Below are 21911 nucleotides of genomic sequence, written 5' to 3'. Positions count from 1 at the left end.
AAATACTTTAGTCATATGAAAATCTTTGATTAAAAAGAAACTTGCAGAGTTTTTGCTTTGTTATATTAACACCTTAGAAAATCCTATCTTAAAAAAATGTATTTACAAAGGAGTAATTCTAAAAATAATTGCATTAAATTTGATCTCATGAAGACTTCATAAGATAGATCTAATTTAACATTATTCCTGTTTATGATATGCAAGTTTTTTTCATATTGATTTATAATGAGTTTGCAAAATAAAAATGATAAACTAATACAAATTCACATTTGAAACAATGGTTTTAAATAGTAAAAATGCACATTTTATAATTACTTTTTAAATAGTGTTTGTGTATTTTTGGCTTTTTATCTTTTGGTTTCTTGTTCTGTACTCAATCTGAAAATCCATAGATTAGTTTCCTTGGGGAAGAATATATATATTGTTATTTTATAAAATGACATTTAAAAATTTTTAAATAACATAGTCTCTATAAGAAGCCATAAAAAAACAAAGTGACTACTTTACATTTTTACATTAATTGTTCAGCAAAAATTAACGAAAAATATCACAGATATTACTTTTATTTATTTTTTCTAAATCAAATTATTTTCAGTTTTTCCACATTGGTAGTCTTTTGAGTTCTTGGAGCATTTATAAGTGTCCAGAGAACCCAAAAAAAAATACCTCATTTCCTCCTTCTGCTGGAGTCAAGAGATTTTCCCTTCTGCCTTTCTACTCTGATTTGAAAAGTTGATCTTCGTGTCTGATCCTCTAGCCTTTTCATCTTAATGACTTCCTCTTATTTTGACCTGATTGGGTCTGAATTAAAAACCACAGCTTAGGAACATCTTATGACTTAGCACCTATTCAAGAAAATACTCTAGAGCCTAGAAGATGTTGCATCACTGCCCATTGGAAGTTTTTAAGGTAATTATGCTGCTCTCTCTAACAAAGGACACCAGTACATGCACCCACTTCTACACCTCTACCGCCACCACTCTCTGGTTTGAGAAAGGCATCATACATTCATAAAGATCATCACACATTTTATATATTTTGTCATGCTTATATGGATAAGATAAATTTTCATAGGTCCCAAGTTGGGGAAAAGAAAGAACGTCTAGTAAAGAAGAAGTCATATTATATGAAAAATTTAACATGCCATCAGAAATGACCTTGATAAGTTTTTAGGTGCAATCAATCTTCTTGTCTTTAAATTTCTTAGGTCCAACATTGATTTCTATAACCTTTTCCAGGAGACAATGAATTTTAAATGTATGCCAATAATACTTAGCACAGAGTTTTATGAAGTGAGTGGATGCTTTTCACATTTTTGACTTGAGCTTTCTTTGTCCCTTCCCTAAGCTGCATTTATCTTTTCTGGTTAGAAAAGCAAAGGATCTAATTATCAAGTTTTATTTTCATTTTGCATCTCTCCTCTCTTGAGGATATGGTGGTAAAGAACTGTGTCACCTTGTAAGTGTTGAGGAAATCACAATTAAATAATCCTCTGAGATATGTTGCAGGCTGTCCTCATGTTCCTCAGGGAATCCAGATCTAAGGTGAGGATTTAAATTCAAAATTATTAATGTTCATAATATCATAAAATATTAAAGCTAGAAGATACCAGAAAAATAATCCTATCTTGATTTCCTTGCTTTATCTGAAAGAAAACAGTGTCAAAGTGACAATCTAGCCCAAAGTCACAATGTCTGTTAGCAACTGAAGATAGACAGAAACCTAGACATCCTGATCTAACATAACCTTCTGCAGCTAATTGAATATGGAATCTTTCATATGTCAAAGTAACAATGGTGAAACAATACATCATCCACCTTGATTAATGACCATAATGAAAGGCTTGCTTAACACAACGGAAGTAAATGCAGCAAGTAGACTTATTGAATTTTAAAGGCTGTAATGCCTTTGTGTCTGTGATCTGCTTGTACTGCAACCATGCTCTTTTAAATCTGCTTATGTTTTAGTTACCAGGTCTATAATACCTGGTTATTCACGTGGCCATAAGAAGGGGAAAAAAAAAAAACTCAAAGATGAATAATTATGTTGGAAAGTGTGTAGTTACAGAGAAAAAAAGGCTCTCATACATTAGAGAAAAATGTATCTGTGTTGTGTTCATTTGTGTGTTTAATTTATACATTGTAATAAAGGAAAATTTTCCTATATATTCATTTGGAAATATTGAAAGAATAAACCACAAAAGAGTACTGGAAAGAAAATAATACTACTTGGCTTTTTTAAATGAAAGTAATATTAATTTTAGACATTTATGAGAGCTCATTAACATTTACAACTAATTATAATGGCTACTAATTTTTATTAGAACTTCTATTTTTCAAGAGCTTTTATAATCACATCTTAATTTGTCCCCGCCATAGCTGTGGAAGTCATGGAAGATTTTATTTTCTCCATATTACTGATGAAACAACAGGGTCAAAATGGTTAAGTGGTTTGCCCAAGATAAATAAACCAAGTTGTTTAGATCTTTGACCAGCAATTGTCTATTATATAGCAAGTTAACAATTTCACTCACTTTCAATATCAAATTCTTTATAAAACCACAATCATCTATAACTCACGTGGTATGATCTCTGTTTACTGTTATACATTGAAAACCTTCATAATTGGTTTATCTATTCCATTTCCTCTATTCCAAAGAAACCTTCCTTAAAAAGCATCTATTACCATTAACTTTACCAAATGTATTTTTATTAATAGTATACTTCGACCAATAAAATATAGCCCAAAACACCTAAGGACTTTCATGCAGTCTGAGATCCAACATGATGCAAGAAAATAGAACTGATCTTAAAAGCAGGAAGTATCAGTTTATACCCAGATCTAATAAATATATAAGAATATGCCTTCCCACATCTTAGCAATAATCACTAATAAGGTGATTTTATTACATAGCCTAATCCCTGCTGCATTCCCAAATTGGTTCTTATTGAGATACGTGGTAGTTCCTAGAGTCCATGATGGGCCTGGGGTTAGTTGTAGTGCAATAATCTCAGTTTACAGTGTGAGTGCAGAGTCATTGTTCTCACTAAGATGTAAACATGTAGCTCTGTTCAATAATGCTGCATGCGGGGGCACTACATTATCAAGAATCAGCAACCTTTTTTTTTTTTTTAAATTTAAGTACAGTCAGTTACAATGGGTCAATTTCTGGTGTACAACACAATGTCCCATTCATGCATATACATATATATATATATGTTTATATATTCTTTTTCATTAAAGGTTATTACAAGATACTGAATAAAGTTCCCAATGTGGTGCAGAAGAAACTTGTTTTTTTTAATCTATTTTTAGATATAGTAGCCAACATTTGCAAATCTCAAACTCCCAAATTTATCCCTTCCTACCCCCTTTCCCTGGTAACCATAAGATTGTTTACTAAGTTTACTGTTTACTAAGCAAGTCTGTTTCTGTTTTATAGATGAGTTCATAGTGTCTTTTTTATCTTTTTTTTTTTAGATTCCACATATGAGTGATGTCATATGGTATTCTTTCTCTTTCTGGCTTACTTCACTTAGAATGATGATCTCTAGGTCCATCCATGTTGCTGCAAATAGCATTATTTTATTATTTTTTATGGCTGAGTAGTATTCCATTGTATAAATATACCACAACTTGTTTATCCAGTCATCTGTCGATGGACATTTAGGTTGTTTTCATATCTTAACTATCGTATATTGTGCTGCTATGAAAATTGGGGTGCATGTATATTTTCAAATTAGAGTTCCCTCTGGATATATACCCAGGAATGGGATTGCTGGATCATATAGTAAGTCTCTTTTTAGATTTTTGAGGAATCTCCATACTGTTTTCCATAATAGCTGCACCAAACTACATTGCCACCAGCATTGTAGGAGAGTTCCCTTTTCCCCACTCCCTCCCAGCATTTATTGTTCATGGACTTTTGAATAATGGCCATTCTGACTGGTGTGTCAGCAGCCTTTATGCTGCTACATTTCAGTTTCCTGAATCATCATGGCTAGAGATTATGGCTTCCTTCTTTCCCTACCTCAATGAGACCTGGTTCTTTGATTTCATTTTGGAAATTTTAGTTTGGATAGTTGAACTCCTTGATCCAGTAATAATCCCCTTCCTTTCAGCACTTATCTTCCCCAAACCACCTCCCTTCCTCTTGAGTATATGATTTTAGATTGTTCACGGAAAGTAATGAATTCAGTAGGGTGCATTCTTTAGGGCACAAAGCTTGGATTTCCCAGCAATTCTATTCACCTTGAAAATTCTTTATGCAGATTCAAGCTTTTATATTTACCTTTGGCATTAATATAGTTTTTGTTTTCAGATTTAAATTTTCCACCTGATATAAATTTAAACATTTCTCTAGAATCTAATTTAATCTGTATATCCATCCTTCTTACAGTTCAGGCCCGGAAGACTGGCAAATGACTGAAATTACTGAGAGTCATTTCTGACCACAATGTTATTAAACTAAAACTAAAGAAAAATAAGATAATTTTAAAATATCTAACTTTATAGAAATTTTAAGAAAAGATATAAATAATCCATGAATAATAGAACTCAAAATGAAAGTTAAAGCATGTTCAGCTTTTCAAACAACAGAACATTAATTAAGATAACAAGGAATAGTTTTAACATACAGAAAGTAATAACCTTCATTTACCCAAAAAATAACCAGTTAGAAGAGATACTTACAGAGAAAAGTTATTTGCAATAGAAATAAAGAAGATAAATAGAGCTAGGAAAAAGATAATACAAACAAACAAGCAAACAAACAAAAACCTCCATATATGCCAAAAATATAAGGAAAACTCTAAGACAGTATTAAATAAACAAGTGGAATTAAATAGAGATACTTTCTGTAGATGACTAAACTTACAAAGATGTGAGTTCTCATTAATTTATAAATTCAAAGAAACTCGATTAAAAAATGACTATAAGTTTTTATCAGAACCTAAACAAATTGATACTACTTAATATATGCAAGTAAACATTCAAGAATATTTTGAAAAAATGACAAGAAATCTACTACAAGTAGGACTTACATTACCACATGTTAAAACAGATTATAAAGCCTCCATAATTTAAACAATGTAATGTTGGTACATAAATAGACAGACAATAAAACTGAATAGAAAATCCAGAAAAAGACACAAGTACATTCAAATATAATGTATGGTAAATTTGATATATGATAAAGCTGCCATCACAAATCATTTAGCTAAAGGGAGTTTTTTTTACATTTTTTTATTGAGTAATAGTTATTTTACTATGTTGTGTCAAATTCTAGTGTAGAGCACAATTTTTCAGTCATACATGAACATGTATATATTCATTGTCACATTTCTTTTTTCACTATGAGCTACCACAAGATCTTGTGTATATTTCCCTGTGCTATACAGTATAATCTTGTTTATCTATTCTAGATTTTAAAATCCCAGTCTGTCCCTTCCCACCCCCCACCCCCTTGGCAACCACAAGTTTGTATTCTATGTCTATGAGTCTATTTCTGTTTTGTATTTATGTTTTGTTTGTTTGTTTGTTTGTTTTAGATTCTTTATATAAGCGATCTCATATGGTATTTTTCTTTCTCTTTCTGGCTTACTTCACTTTGAATGACATTCTCCAGGAACATCCATGTTGCTGCAAATGGCGTTATGTTGTCAGTCTTTGTGGCTGGATAGTATTCCATTGTATGAGTATACCACATCTTCTTTATTCAGTCATCTGTTGATGGACATCTAGGCTGCTCCCATGTCTTGGCTATTGTAAATAGTGCTGCTATGAACATTGGGGTGCAGGCATCATTTTGAAGTAGGGTTCTTGTGTCATATGGTTAAGTCTATTCCTAGTCTTTGAGGAATCTCAATACTGTTTTCCACAGTGGCTTTCCTTGCTTCCCTCTCCCGCTCTTAATGATTTAAATGTCTTCTTTTACAATTTTTTGTTTATTCCTTTTGTAATTCATGGCAGTTATCTCCTTTCCAGTTAAGAGTTTCTCATTTTTGTAGCATCCTGCTTCTCTTCTATTTAGAGTAGACCTGTCAATATTTTTTTTAGCATGGGTTTAGTGTTGCTAAACTCTGTTAGTTTTTGCTTGTCTGTGAAATTCTTTATCTCTCCTTCTATTCTAAAGGATAGCCTTGCTGGACAGAGTATCCTAGGCTGCATCTTTTTTTCATTCAGGACTTTGAATATATCTTGCCACTCCCTTCTGGCCTGTAGTATTTGTGTAGAGAAATCAGCTGAGAGCCTTACAGGGGTTCCCTTGTAACTCACTCTTTGTTTTTCTCTTGCTGCCTTGAGGATCATTTCTTTATCCTTGACTCTGGCCATCTTGATTATAATATGTCTTGGTGTGGGTCTGTTTGGGTTCTTCCTGTTTGGGACCCTCTGAGCCTCCTGTACTTGGATATCTGATTCCTTCTTTAGGTTTGGAAGTTTTCAGTCATGATTTCTTCAAATATCTTTTCAATCCCCTTTGTTCTTTCTTCCCCTTCTGGAACCCCTATTATGCGTAGATTGGCATGCTTTATATTATCCCATAGGTCCCTTATATTGTTTTCATTGTTTTTTATTTGTTTTTCTGTCAGCTGTTCTGATTGGGTGCTTTCTGTTGTCCTGTCTTCTAGGTCACTTATTCATTCCTCTGAATTATCTAGCCTGCTTTGTACAACCTTTAGGTCAGCTCTCATCTTAGTAAATGAGTTTACTAATTCTACTCGGTTCCTCTTTATAGCTTCTGTTTCATTTTTGACATATTTTATATCTCTTCACACTGTTTCTTTTAGTTCCTTCAGTACTTTGATCACTCCTTTTTTGAAATCTTGATGTAGTAGGCCATCAATGTCTATTTCCTTGATTGTGCTTTCAGGGGATTTCTCTTGATCCTTTAATTGGGAGTGGTTCCTCTGTTTCTTCATATTGCTCATAGGAATTTTTAATAAATGATTCTGGAACAGCCAGAGAGCTATTTAGAAAAAGCATTAACATAAGTCTATACATTATACATAAGAATAAGTAAGTATCTAAGTATATCAGAGATCTAAATATTTTTAAAAATATTTAAGTTCTAGGAAATAAATATAGGTGAATGTCTATGTAAAATGGATACAGGTATGAACTTTTTTATGACTCAAAATTTAGATGCAATAAAGTAAGATAAATTAAAAATGATAAAGTAAAACTGTATAAACAAACACTTTCATGTAAGCAAAAATCACCATTGAATTTGTAAAGAAAATTTAAAATATTAGCAAAATATATCACACAAAGGGCTAATATTCAAAATGTATAAATAAGTCATAATGATTCAGGAAAACAACACCAAAAGTAAGTTTACTATAATCACATGAACAGGAAAAACTGACTCAAGTAACTTTACAAAATTTTTTTCCTTATGATGAGAACTTTTTACATTTATTCTTTTATCAGCTTTCAAATATGCAATGCAGTGTTAACTATAGTCACCATGTTGTACATTACATCCCCATGACTTATTTTATAACAGGAAATTTGGACCTTTTCACTTCTTTAATCCATTTTACCCACACCCTAGCCTTCACCTCTGGCAACCATCAATATGTTCTCTCTATCCAGAGCTCATTTTTAAATTTATTTTAATTTTTTTTAGATCCAACATATAAGTGAGATCATACAGTATCTCTCTCTGTCTGACTTATTTCACTTAGCATAATACCCTCAAGGTCCATTCATGTTGTCACAAATGTAAGATTGCCTTCTTTTTTATGGTTGATGATATTTAATTGTATGCATACATAACACATTTTCTTTATCCATCCATCCATTCATGGACACATAGGTTGCTTCCATGTTTTGGCCACTGTAAATAATGCTGCAATCAACATGGGTGGGTGTATGTCTTTTTGAATTATTTTTTCCATTTTTTTGGATACTCAGAAGTAGAATTGCTGAATCATTTAGTAGTTCTATTTTTAATTTTTTGAAGAACTTTTATTTTTCTCACCACTTCCTCACCAATATTTGTTATTCCTTGTCTTTTTAATAATAGTCATTCTAACAGATAAGAAGTGATGAATAAAGAGAATGGATCTCTGATTGCCAGAGGCAGGGTGTTGGGGTTGGACAAACTAGGTAATGGTGGTTGAAAGGTACAAACTTCCAGTTATGAAATAAATAACTCATAGGTATGAAATGTACAGCATTGCAACTATAATTAACAGTGCTCTATTGCATATTTGCAAATTTCTAAGACAGTAGATTTTAAACGTTCTCATCAGAAGAAAAAATTTATAAATATATATGGTAACTGATGTTAACTAGAATTATTGTGAGGATCACTATGAAATATATACAAATATCAAATGACTATGTTGTACAACTGAAACTGCTGTAATGTTATATATCAATTATACCTGATTAAAAAGTAAAGAAGTGTATGGAAAAACTATGACTCAATTACATTTATAACCACCAAGTGAATGTCCACATTTCACCACAACTCAGAGAAATATTTTTATGTGAAAGAATGAATGTAGAATGCCACCATGTAGCCGTGTCATTTAAAAAGATCAACCCATAAATAACTATTTGTTTTCACTTAAATGTGGAATCTGAAAAATAGAACAAATGAATGACTATAATAAAACAGAAACAAGCTCACAGATACAGACTAGTGATAACCAGTGCAGAGGAGTCAGAGGAGGGGCAAGATAGGTGAAGGGGATTAAGAGGTACAAACTATTAGCTATAAAATAAATAAGATACAAAGATGTAATGTACAGCAGGGAAATACAGCCAATATTTTATAGCTTTATATGGAGTATAATCTATAAAAATATTTAATCACTGTGTTGTACACCAGAAACTAATATAATATTGTAAGTCAACTATACTTCACTAAAAATAGCAACACAAATCTGTTTGAATAATTAGTTAAGCCAACAGAATATGGAAATCAGTATTCAGGGGGCTGTTAATATACTATGAAATTATTAAGCTTGATATTAAACCAATATTAAAATTGATATTAATTATAATCAGGATAGTAATAATATATGTAGTAATTATTTACTATGTGCCGGGAGATGACCACAGTGCTTTACATACCACAAATCTCTTGACTCTCACAGTAAGTTTATTATGAAGTTATATGAAATAATGCACTTGATTCCACACTTCACAGCCTCACCAGTTTATTCCTATCTGTGACTCTTGTGTCCCATCAAAAGGCTTTATACCCATTTAGTTTCTAGAGGTGAAACCTGAGTCCCTTGTAATTTCTTCCTTCAATCATGCTATTCTCCATCAAATCCATTATTAATTACAATTGATTCTGCCTCCAACTTGTATTTCAAATCTGTTTTATTTTTTTTTCCATGGCCCCAACTCCACCACAAGTCAACATCATATCTGGCCTGGAATACTGTATTTGCCTTCTCAATGATTATTCTTCATAGAATACGTCAGTTATGTTTTATAATATAAAAATATTCCTCTGCCTTTCATCTATATAAATCCTCAACATATTCCCACTGAATTTCCAATAAAATTTAAATTCTATAATAACACCTTCCAAATCTTACTGAATGGAGTCTATAAATTCCTTTATAAATATAGGAATATAGGCAGAGACTCCATATATTTTATACAAATATCCCACTCAGTTCAGTGTCACTGGCGTTCCTCCTATTCCTCTTTAAAATAACAACTTTTCCCACTACTTTGCATTTGCTGGTTCCTCACCTGGAAAGCTGTCCCCAAGATGTTTCAATTGGCCAACACATTCCCATTTTTCAAATATCTGTTCAAATGTCACTTGCACAGAAAAGTTTTCCCCAAGTATTTCATCTAAAGTAATGCTTCATTACAAACTATCATATACTTCAATATATTCATAAGCTGAAATGATTTTTATTTATTTTATAAATGTATTTGCTTATTTATTATCTCTTTCCAAATAGGACTAGGATCCTATTGACATTGCCTATCTTTATTTTACTATGGCCTGAGCTTAAAACATTGCCTCACATATAGAAAACAATAAATATGTAAAATGACATTTTGTGTCAAAATTATATAAATGGTGAAGTTGCATCTTCCACAGAGTAGGATTCTAATTTCAAACAGGAAAGTAAAATTACATACAGCCAATGGTAATGTCAAGTATACTTTTAATCATCAATAATTACAGGGTGGATATTTTGTGTGTAGTATAACACTCTGTAGATGACATTAGTAGTTCCTCTCTTTATTAGCCATGTTTTCTTCATAGCAGGTAATTACATAATTGATGATTTTTTCCTGGTCTTCTACTAATTTTCTCCAACTGGTATTGGTAATTTAATTTTATAGTAACCTATAATTAAAAAGAATATGAAAATGAATATATGTATGCATATGTATGACTGAAACATTATACTGTACACCAGAGACTGATAAAACATTGTAAACTGACTATACACCAATAAAAAAGGAAGAAAAAGAAAATATGAAGTTTACTTATAAGCCATTTTGCTATGCTTTCTTGTTCTTCTCCCCCTCCCTCTCAGTCCCTCCTTCCCCATCCTTTCTTTTTTTTAATTGAGAGAAAGGGATTATCATTTCCAAATGAGTATGAGTATTTTGCAAATTATCACCTTACTTATGATATGTAAAGTTAAGGGAATTGGAAACTTTTATCAATATCTCCCAAAGGAAATCATGCCTACTCATTTTCTGACAATGTTGCAATAATACAAAACATATGCTTAAGACAAGATTAAAGAATCGAAATCTTAGGTGTTTAAAAATTCTGACTGATTCTTGAGTCACAGAGGAATGATTTGGATGGAGCAACTGAATCAGGGTTGGTCTTACTTATGGGTGTGGGGGAGGAGCAGGTAATGGGTAATAACAACAAAATAGTTTCCATTTTGGACAGGTTAGATTTAAAATTCCTTAAGGAAACCAAGTAGAATGCTGCAAATACAATTCTGTGTCTAAGTGTAAAATCTAGGAGAGAAGTTTGGCCAGATAGTAAAATTTCATCGTCATCTCTTTAGAGGCAGTATGTGAATGTGGACATGGATGAAATAACTAAGGGATTGAGTACAGAGAAAAATGAGAATTGACACTACACGCTGGACAATTCACAATTCAATATTTTGTGCATGAGAAAAGCTAGTAAAAGAGAATGAGAAATGGTGGAAAACCAGGAGCATGTGATATTTCAACATAATTTCTAATGTAATACTATACTTCTGGAGCTTTCCTTGATGGACATAATGAAACTAAGTAACTTCTCTCTCCTTCTCTCTCTCTCTTTCTCTCCATATGTGTCTGTGTATCTGAGTGTGTTTGCGTGTGCTGAATAATGATACAATGGTTAGTGTGTCACAGTCAAAATGTTTCATAATTACTCTATAGTGCTTATTTCCTAAATCTTTTTCCTTCAACATGAAAACTTTCAAAGCAGTCTTTAATGAGCTAAATGCATTCTTTTAAAATTGTTTTTTGCTCAATTTTTCTCTTACTAGATCCTAGAGTAAGTGAACATTCTTGGATACATTTGATGCAGTGTGACTCTCTTATTTTCATTTAATAAATGGGCATAAACATAACTAAAGAATAAATTTATTTTTATGATTTTCTTCTTCACTTGTTTATGCCACAGGCCAATGTCCTTCAAAGTACGCTTTCCCTTTTCCTTTTGTGTACCATGGAGTAAATGTCATATTTTTGCCACTTTTGTGTCTAGGTTGATTTCATTTCCAGAAAAGGCAATTTAAGTTTGAAAGTCATTTTAATGTTTTTATACATAAAATGTGCTATTGTGTTTTGGAGAGCAAGAAACTATATTCATATTTTATTTAATTTATATAATATATTCACAGACTCTTCTTCAAGATTGAGCATTTGGAGTAATTTATAATATAAAAATATGCAAGATCCTCTAAAAATAATTTAAGAGCCTTCCCAGATTATGCTATACTCATGCACGTGACAACTAATATTCTCAGCTTATCAGTATTTCTCAAATAGCATCATAAAATTAATTTTAGCCAAAATCAACAAGAGAAAATGTATGCTTCAAGGAAAACATTATCTTGTGACAGTTTCTTTTCAGCAGTTTAGTGATTTTGCTCCAAAGAAAATATGACTTACATAGTCTTACTAATTTTTTGAGTAATCTGTGAGTATATTAGTATAATTAAGATTGAATTAAATTTTGACCTGGAAAATTTTGCCTATGTGCATAATTTTATTTTTCATTGTGATGTTTATAAGTATGGGTATCTCCTTTAAACATTTAATATTAAAATATTTTATATAAGTAGTAGGGTTAATACCAAATTGAAATTTGAAGGTAAATGGTCACTAAGATCAGCAATCACCAGTTCCTAATTTTTTTTATGGTCACTGATGCTTCTATCTATGTGCCTATATATGTGCATGTACATTATTTCATAAAATTTCAGATATTGTTTTTTGGAGTAGGATAAGAAAACAGATTAGTTATTAAAATAAATCACAAACATATGGATGCTTTGACTATTATTTTTCTAATGAAATTGCCATTCAAGCAATTATTGAATATATATTACGCATAAGCCCCAATATTTTTTTCTAGGAATACATATACAAGTGAAATATGGTCCCTAATCTCAAGGACCTCAAAATTTGTGAAACAATGAATTTATGTAACCAATCAAATTTCATAACTATTGGGGCTGTGTCAGTGATATGGACAAAATGTTATGGGAATACAGAGGACAAAAATAGTTAGCTCTTTTTTTTTTTGACATTGGAAATGCCTTCCAAGAAAACGCAGATTATGAAAAATGAGTGTCCTTTCACTAGTGTGAATGAGGCAGAAGAGAAATGTAGCACACCAGGAGTCAAGCAGATACAGGAATAGAGATTATGTCTTACTTATTATATTTGTATTATTATGGACCAGTATAGTTTGAGGCATAAAACAAATATTAAATGAAAGTTCAATATATTAAGATTGTAGACTCACTAAAACAGACATAGAAGAAAGAGATTGGGAGCAGAGTTGGTAGAGAGAGTGTTGAAGTGACAGAAGGCTTAAGAGAGTAAGTTAGGGAGAGGATTTTATTGTCACTGAATTGTATTATGGAACATTTTCCTGTAAGCAATATGAAGTTCTACAAAGTTCTTAAACTGTCCTTTAAAATGTTTAAATCTATGAAAAATTTAGGAAAAGAAAGTGGCAACATGGCTTGTATATTACAAAAGAAAGAACTTGATGTGTGAAGGAAGTTATTAGTATTTTCTATAGAAGATTAGGACAGAGTAGAGGAGAGAAAGATGAGGAAAGTAGAGTCAATACATATATTTTGAAAGAAGAATAATACATTTTTGCTCAAAGCATTGAGTTCACTTATTTAACAAATGATTTGCAAGTCATATTTATAAAATAAAATGCAAGAAATTATAGTCTAGAGTGAACTTCTAAGATTCAACCACTATCTTCAAGGAACTGACAATATATTACAAATCTATAATTGGTAATCTCAAATTATACCCTAGTTTAACTTCAATCAGCTATATTTTGAACTTCTAATTCTAGGTATTTCCATTTTAATGCCTTTTAGAATGCAAATACTTCTTTGTATCATTTCCTTTATGTACCTGATTTTTAAATTATATATGCAATCCTTTACATATGCAGAAGCATAATAAATATTTCCTTATCCTTGTAGCATATAAAGTAGTATACAATAAAATGCTGAGTGCATCCATAAAATAGTGGAAAATACATAATCAGCCCACTAGTCACAAGGAAGTAAATCAAGTAATGACTTCTGAGAGTTTTTCTTCTTTATGCACAAATAAAGTGGTTAACTTTAGTGAATGTCCTTGCTGATTTTGAAACAATGTATAAGATTGACATCACTTATATGCAAGAGGTTAGAACACTTAAAAAAAGTTTTGTATATATGTGTGTATATATATAGCCTATATGTGTATATGTCTTTTCATATGTTTATATACATATTCACCATAATATTATAATATGCTTGTTTTTCTTTCAGTAGTATTTTTAGCTCTCTATGACCAAGCAAATGTGGACTTCCAAATAGAGAAGTTGGAGAATTTCTAGTTTTGTTTGAAAATCGATATCCAGATAATTTTCTTCATAAACCACTTCTTTATATAATGAATAAGGTGTTGGCATTTCTACTTTTTTAACATGTTAGCTATTTTTGTTTCTAGTGTAGTCTCCTTGTAAGGATTTCTCAGGACCCGTTGTTTAACATGCAAAGAAAAAACATTAAAATTTGATATATGGAAATTGAATGTTATATTTTTATTGTATATCAGCTAAATCTAAAACTTAGATAAAACACGAAAATAGTACTTCATTATATTCTCTTCTACACAAAACTGTCAGCAATTTTTGTCTTTCTAAGGATTTGCATTGCAATGATTCTATAAATCTTCCTTAACTCCTGCAAGGATGGTTGATCTTTAGAATGCCATTGAAAATGAACTTGTGGGACAGGTAATTCCTATGTGGCAAACCTATTTGCACACTGCCATCAGCATGCAATGACGAGATATAAAAACTGTCAGAGCAATTCATGTGAAGAACATCACAGCAAATAACATCACAGAGAACCCGTGTAAACCAATGATAACACATTTTCTCCTGATCTTGTTAATGCAATACATGTAAATTATTCACTTGATTGCGTATTATAAAATCTACATTTTATTCAGACTATCTTATTTGTTCCTATAAACAATGAACACACACACACACACACACACACAAGTTTCCAGTGCATTAAGTTCCAATGAGGAAATACGAGACACGGGCAGAACCGGAGAGCCCTTGATAGAAGTAAACCTTTATTAACCCATGGCACCACTGTAGTAGTTCTAGCCAGCAATTCCACAGACACTTAAATCTAAATTAGTTAATGGTCCTTGTCAGCAGCCTGTAGTTCTAGGAAGGCTGCAAAGTATTTCTTTCTTCCAGTCACAAAGAGCCTTGACTAGAGTGAAGGATATTGAGGAAGTAGGGCATGTGTCATCAATGAAATATATTGGATCTCTAATGTTCATCTCCTAGAAACTGTTATTAATCCCAAGTTTCTCAGACTGAAAGTCTAGTAGCTGCCAAAAGGAAATAGTGGTAGTGGCAGTTAGAGCAACCGAGGCTTAAAAGGTAAATGGCTTCCAGGCATGGACAATTCATTGCTAGAGCTCAAACAAAAACTTCTGCTACTGAATATAAACCTATTTTAAAACAAAACTAAATTTCAAAATATGCAATGACTTTATTACATTGGAGAATGTAGTTACATGTGTCCATATATTGAAAAAGTATTTATATGCTGAACGTTTTTGGCTCCAGTTTCCTCTTCTCTAAAACGAAGATGACAATGCATAACTTGTAGGATTGCTATGAGTAAATATTTTTTTTCTACTTTTAAAGCCCTTAGGGCAGTGCTTGGCACATGGTGGGCATGATATAAGTGCATGGTAAATAAAGCAAAGAGAGAGTTGAGAAAACTAATTACAGAAAGTTCAGATCCAATGACTGACTGTTTAACTACGGAGATGGCATGAGGCAGATCCCAGCTCTGACATTTACAAGCTCAAGGTTCTTGAACAAATTGCTTAACCTTGCTAAAACCTCATCTGTGAAATGGAAATACCACTTGTTTCCTAGCAATAACTCAGAATCAAGGGAGCAAGTACCTGTAACCTAGTAGATTGAACAAAATAGAAGTTCAGCATGGAAGAGGTAATATTATCCAGCTTCTCTTGTCACTAATAAGTGCTGGGCTTATCTGTGGGTTACTTGCACTTGTCATCCTTGTGACCTATGCTGAACCCGAGTCAAGCTTCTATCAACACTTTGATAGCATAAGCATTTCTAGGCAGTGCTTCTGTAGTGCAGGACTAATGGAAATGAAATTATTAAAAAGAAAAACCTCAGGGTGCTATAGCCAAAGGCATGTCTAAAAGTATAATCTAGAATATTACTTGAAATCAATGACTTTTGAAAAGTGGAGAAGACTTGCTCTGGTGGAAATCAACTTAGAAGTTACTATTTTTCTACCAAAAGCAGGAGCCAAAGAAGATTTAGCTTATTCATTAGAATGAATAAAGTATAGTTCTATACAGCACAGAGGAACAGTTGATAAAGTTTCTACATTTGAGTGTGAAGAGAGTGACTGCAAACAGAGTGAAGTTGGTATCCAGCCAGCAATGTAAGAAAATGACCATTTTGACTCAGATTGGTTTGCAATAGAGAAAAAGATCAGTTGATGACAGAGAACATGGATGAAAAATAAAATATTCTGCAGAAGACTAGGTAAAAACGTGGATCTTAACAACATCTAACTGAAGGGTATCAATTTTTTTTTTTTTAATGTAAAGAGCCACATCCTAACATGATAGCCATGCTGGATATTATGTAATGTTGTTAGAATGAAAATATTTATACTGTGTAAATATGTGTTGTATGCATGTGAACTACATGAAACTAATATAGAGGCAAAAGAAGATGAAGTAATACATAAATGGAAATATATTTGAAGTGTTAATGAGGAAAAGAAAAAATCAACTAATCGGAGGGATTTTTTTTTCAGATATATCATGGGAAAAGGAAAAATGAAAGAAAGTATGACAACTATAGGAGAGTTAATTAATTTTCCTATTGTCCTTTAGTGGATTACAGGATATAAGTTTGAAAATAAGCAAAATTAAAATCTGGATAAATAGAAGTAGAGTCATACATCCACAGACAACTACAATAGCAACCATAATTGAGTATAGCATAATCCTGCAGAGTCCTACTTAAGAACACAATTTGCTATTGGAAAAATATCAGTCTTGGCATTAGCAGATTAACCTTGGGGAACCCGTCTGATCCCAGAGTAGTCCTTGGATATATAAACACCTATACAGGTCTTTAACTTCAAATATATGATTATGTGTCTAAATACACAAACTTGAGATAATCTTAGGTTACCAATAAAATGAGAGACACATAATTTCAAATACCATAGTGTAATTATCCAACGACCTTATTATAGTAAAAAAAAAAAAAAAAAAAAAAAAGAGGGGGGTGGCTTTAGAATCTGATGAAACTGAATTCAAAATATGACAATACATTCTATTTTTTCTTACCTCAAGCATTTTAACCCTGTTAAATTAATTCATTTATTTAAGAAAAAATATATTCAATGCTTACCATCTGTTAAGACATTTGATAAAGACTTAAAAGCCACAGTACCTGTTCTTACAGAAATCTCTGCTAGTGAGGTGAGAGAATAGTGAACAGATACTTACATGGGAGTATTGTAAATGCTAGAGGGGGCGGATAGAAAGGGCTATGCTCTAGGGTAGGGTGTAGAGGATGTGGTTAGGTATTTAGAAGGAAATGAAATTTTAGCTAGGCTAGGAAGGCTAATAAAAAATGGAACTGTGAATGAAAAATATTACCTGCCATGTCAGTAAACAAAAGAGGTTGCATCACATTGCAGCCACCTCCAACAGTGCCCCCCAGAGGAGACTCGGGACGGGAAGCACAGGATACTGGCCTTAGATAGTTAAGGTGTCTATCAAAGAAATGGTTTCAGTGAGCCCAGTTTGCATCGTCCTATACATAGAAAAGCAGCAAATTTATTAACTTGAGATATCTGGTTTTCTTTAATAAACAGGTCTTTTTTTTTTTTTTTGAGTAAAGGCAGATTTATATAGAGTTATACATCGAAAGGCAAGAGAAAGGCCACGAGGTTTGGGGGTTGGGTGCTCAAATTAGAGTAAAAGTAGGTACATACACAGAGTGGGCCCTCTCCAAAGGGGGAGAGATAAACAGTCATCTTTTAATGTTCTGACTACCTGATCTTTATTGCAAAAGCTACTATATCTCCTAACTCCTCTCCTTTTGGCGTAGTCTCTTAGAGCAGTCTGAGAGGCTGCCTCCCAGGCTTGAAGTCCTTAGAGTATCCACCGAATAAAACATACCTCTCAACTTTTATGTTGTGCACAGAGCCATTTCTCGAAAAAGGATACAAATATATGTCAAAGATAGCATTTTAAAAATCAAAAAAGATCCATATGGATAGAGTGTAAAGATAGATAAATTGAAAGCGAACAAAAGCATGCAATGTTATGTCATTTGGAGTTAAATTTGAAGCCTGTAGGAAGCGACTGAGGGATTGTAAACAGAGGAGTAACAGGGTTGTAGAAATCACTTGGATGATGTAATGGATGTGGTTGGCTCTCTTCCTAGATAGCTTTTTCTGAGAAGTTGAACCTATTTCTTTTCCCAAACTGCTGTTGCTCCTGCTGCTGTGGCTCTCTGTTGCTCCCCTTTAGAGAACTGTCCTCAGCCATGGTGACCTGCTATACCCAGTATGTTTTGCTCCCTCATCTCTAGAGGGCTCCACAGGCAAAATCACTGACTGTACAAGCACTCCTCCAGATCACCGCAATAAATGATTATCACAATCAAGTGAGTCACACAATATTTTTTTTTGGTTTCCTAGTGCATATAAAAATTATGTTTAGACTATACTATGGCCTATCAAATGTGCAACAGCATCATGTCTGAAAAACAATGTACATACCTTAATTAGAAAATATTTTATTGCTAAAAAGTGCTAACCATCGTCTGAGCCTTCAGCAAGTAGCAATCTTTTTGCTGAGAGAAGGTCTTGCTTCAGTGTTGATGGCTGCTGACTGGTCAGGGTGTTGGTTGCTGAAGGTCGGGGTGACTATGGCAATTTAAAATAAGGCAACAGTGAAGTTTGTTGCATTGACTGACACTTTCTGCATAACAGGCAACACTCTCTGATGGCATCTTAAACAAACACGAAGTTCATGAAATTTCAAATTGTAATCAAGATAAAGGACTAGCAAATTGTACATATGAGTTGTGGACTGATTAATTTCTATATGTCACACATAGTCACAGGGTTAACTATTCTTGATCATATATAATACTCAAGCCTATATGCTGAAATAAAGGTCATATTTCAGAAAAAGCAGAGACCCATTATTTTCAGCTTCCTTTTATTAATAAAGCTTAATACCAAAGATGTGTAAATTCTCCATTTAGTGTGTTTTCCTCCCAAATAAAAAGGATTACCTTCACGACTGCTCAGATGACTAATCCACTTATGCTACGTTTTGCTGCTAATCTTTTGCTTATTTTCTTGCATGTTCTGAAAAGAATGCTACTTTATAGAATTAAACTAACAGAAAAGACTCTAATAAGTCATAGAGTGATTTCCTTTGCCTTCAGTCAAGACTGAACACATATCCTAAAACATAGTTATTTGTCAAAATTATTAAAATATACAGAATATATGAAAATTTATAATTCATTAACTATGCTAGTAACTATGCTTACTATCTAAACATAAGAATAGTTGAAAGATGAATGCCATCTCTGTAGCCCCTTTATATTTTTCAATATTTTTACCAATTTATTAAATTAGTAAAATTTCTAAGTAAATTTGGTGCTAAGCCTCTAATATTTTTTCTTTTTTTAACATAATGTTTTACCTAAAACTATGAATTGAAAATGTACATATTTTATTCTTTGTGTTGTGTCACGTAGGATAAATTCATGGCTTGTAACATCCTCCGAAAATAAAAAGCTTACAAGTACACACGTGAGAACACATCATTGAGAATCCATACACAGAATTCCAAAAGTTCACATCTAAGCGAGTTGTGAGATAGAGATTTCTTTATTAGATTGTGTGGTAAGGAAAGGCAATACTGAGAAGGTCACAATTTGAATAATGAATTGATGTTAAGGAAGAAACAAAATAGCAGACATTTGGGGCATTCCAAGCAAGAAAAAAAGCAACCACCAGTGGTCTGAGATGGTAGCATGACTGGGGTGCAAGGCCAAGGTTGCTGGAGTGAGAGAGAGAGAGAGAGGTGAGAACAGAGAGGTAACTATGGGCCATTTGTGTGATCTTTGGCTTTTATTCTGAGTAAGGAGGGAAATCACTGGAGGACTTTTAACAAAGTAACATGAATTGACTTATGTTTTATCATGACTACTGTGACTATTTTAGTAAGAAAAGATTGAAATTCATAAGGTAAGATACCAGTGGGATCCCACTGAGGCTCCCAAATCATTGAAAGGCATCATTGGAAAGTTAGGGTTTTAATTCTATAATATTCAGCTTTTGTTTCCTGTTTTTTTAATTTAAAATTCATCCATTTATTAAATTAGATTGTTTAAAATAATCATCTATATTTTGCTATGCATATACCTCTGAGCAGAATGAACAGGGTCACTAACCTCAGTGACATTAGAGATTAGAAAAAAGAAAGACTAACAAATATATTCAAAATATGTAACAGGCAGGGAACAAATTATGTGTTCAGGAAATCCTCTTTGTGCAAGTAACTTGAATTAAAGATGAGTAAGGGAATGTCAAACTAACAGTGGAGGCAAAAAAAAAAAAAATCAGGAAATGAAAAGAATGTGAGAATTCAGAGAGGGGAAAGATCTTGGTATATTCCAGAAATTTAAAGAAGTCAAAGTGACTGTGAGCAAAAGTAGAATTACTGAAAAGCTCAAGATGAAGGCAGGAAGAAGACATGGAAGAATTTTTAGATTATTGTGTTAATTTAGTATTTTATCCTAAAAAAAAGAGGACTCATTGAAAGATTTAAGCTAAAGAAGTTGTATTATTTAATTCATTTTTTAAAAGAATTCTTCTTAGAGCTCTCTCAGGAATGGAACTGAGGTAGAAAGATAAGAGTAGAAAAGAGAAAATGAATAAAATATCATCGCAGAGGACTGTCACTACCTGACTTCAAGACTTACTATAAAGCTACAGTAATCAAAACAGTGTGATAATGGTAAAGAAGAGACAAACAGATCAATGGAGAAGCGTAGAGTCCAGAAATAAACCCACATAAATACAGTCAACTAATCTTGACAAAGGAGCAAAGGCAACACAATGGAGAAACAGAATTTCAACAAGTGGTGCTAGAATACTGTACACACACATGTAATAATAATAATGATAATAATATAGACAGGCCTATGTAAAATGTCATAAACACAATTTTAAGAATTTTTAATAAGGTCTACATGCTTAAACTTACAAGACATGAAAGAATAAATCAGAAGGTTTACATTTTTAAGTCTACTTTCATTATCCATGTAACGTAAGAATCCCAAGTAACAAAATAAAGATGAAAATGTTCTATGTGAAACTCCAAACACCAAATCAAAATCAAAATAGTGCCAAAGTAGTGAAGTGTTGCAATTCTGAGTTTATATGATGCCTATAGGAAAAACAAAATAGATTAAAAATAATTATTAACATAACAAAAATGTCAGAATAAGAAATTATTTTAAAAATTACTTACTATGAAACACAAAATACATCAGAGAGGAAAATTATCTCCCAAAGAAGTTGAAATTCTATTAAAATCTGAATAAGTTATAAAATATTTTTTTAAGTAAGTGATTAAAATAATTATGAAAGTTAGGAAGTTAAAATAAATTTATGAAAATTGAATAGATTTAATTTAAATGAGATGCAATATATTAGAAGATACAATTTTAAAGGGTTAAACTTAGACAGGGAGGTGGGTGTAGCTGGCAGTGCACATGCTTAGCATATGTGAGGTCCTGGGTTGAATCCCCAGTACCTCCATTAAACAAATAAAAGATTACACTTACAATAAATTTAATATATATCTAGTAATAAATATAAGATGTAGTTGTAAAAGACATGCAAGCATGAAATTATAAAGTATTAAAGGATACTGAAAAATAAGAAGAAAGGGAAATTGTATTCATATTTTGGGAGGCTCTTCAATTTGGAGCTTTAATCCATCTGTAGCTTTAATCCATCTAGTTTTGTTTGTTCATTTGGTTTTTGAGGGAACTTGACATACTGCATTTTAAAAAATGCAGAAAA

The sequence above is a fragment of the Camelus ferus genome, chromosome 1 (genome assembly GCF_009834535.1).
Source record: "Camelus ferus isolate YT-003-E chromosome 1, BCGSAC_Cfer_1.0, whole genome shotgun sequence".
Taxonomy (NCBI): Eukaryota; Metazoa; Chordata; class Mammalia; order Artiodactyla; family Camelidae; genus Camelus; species Camelus ferus.
The sequence above is the reverse complement of the archived record's forward strand: the minus strand, read 5'-3'. Positions refer to the sequence as shown.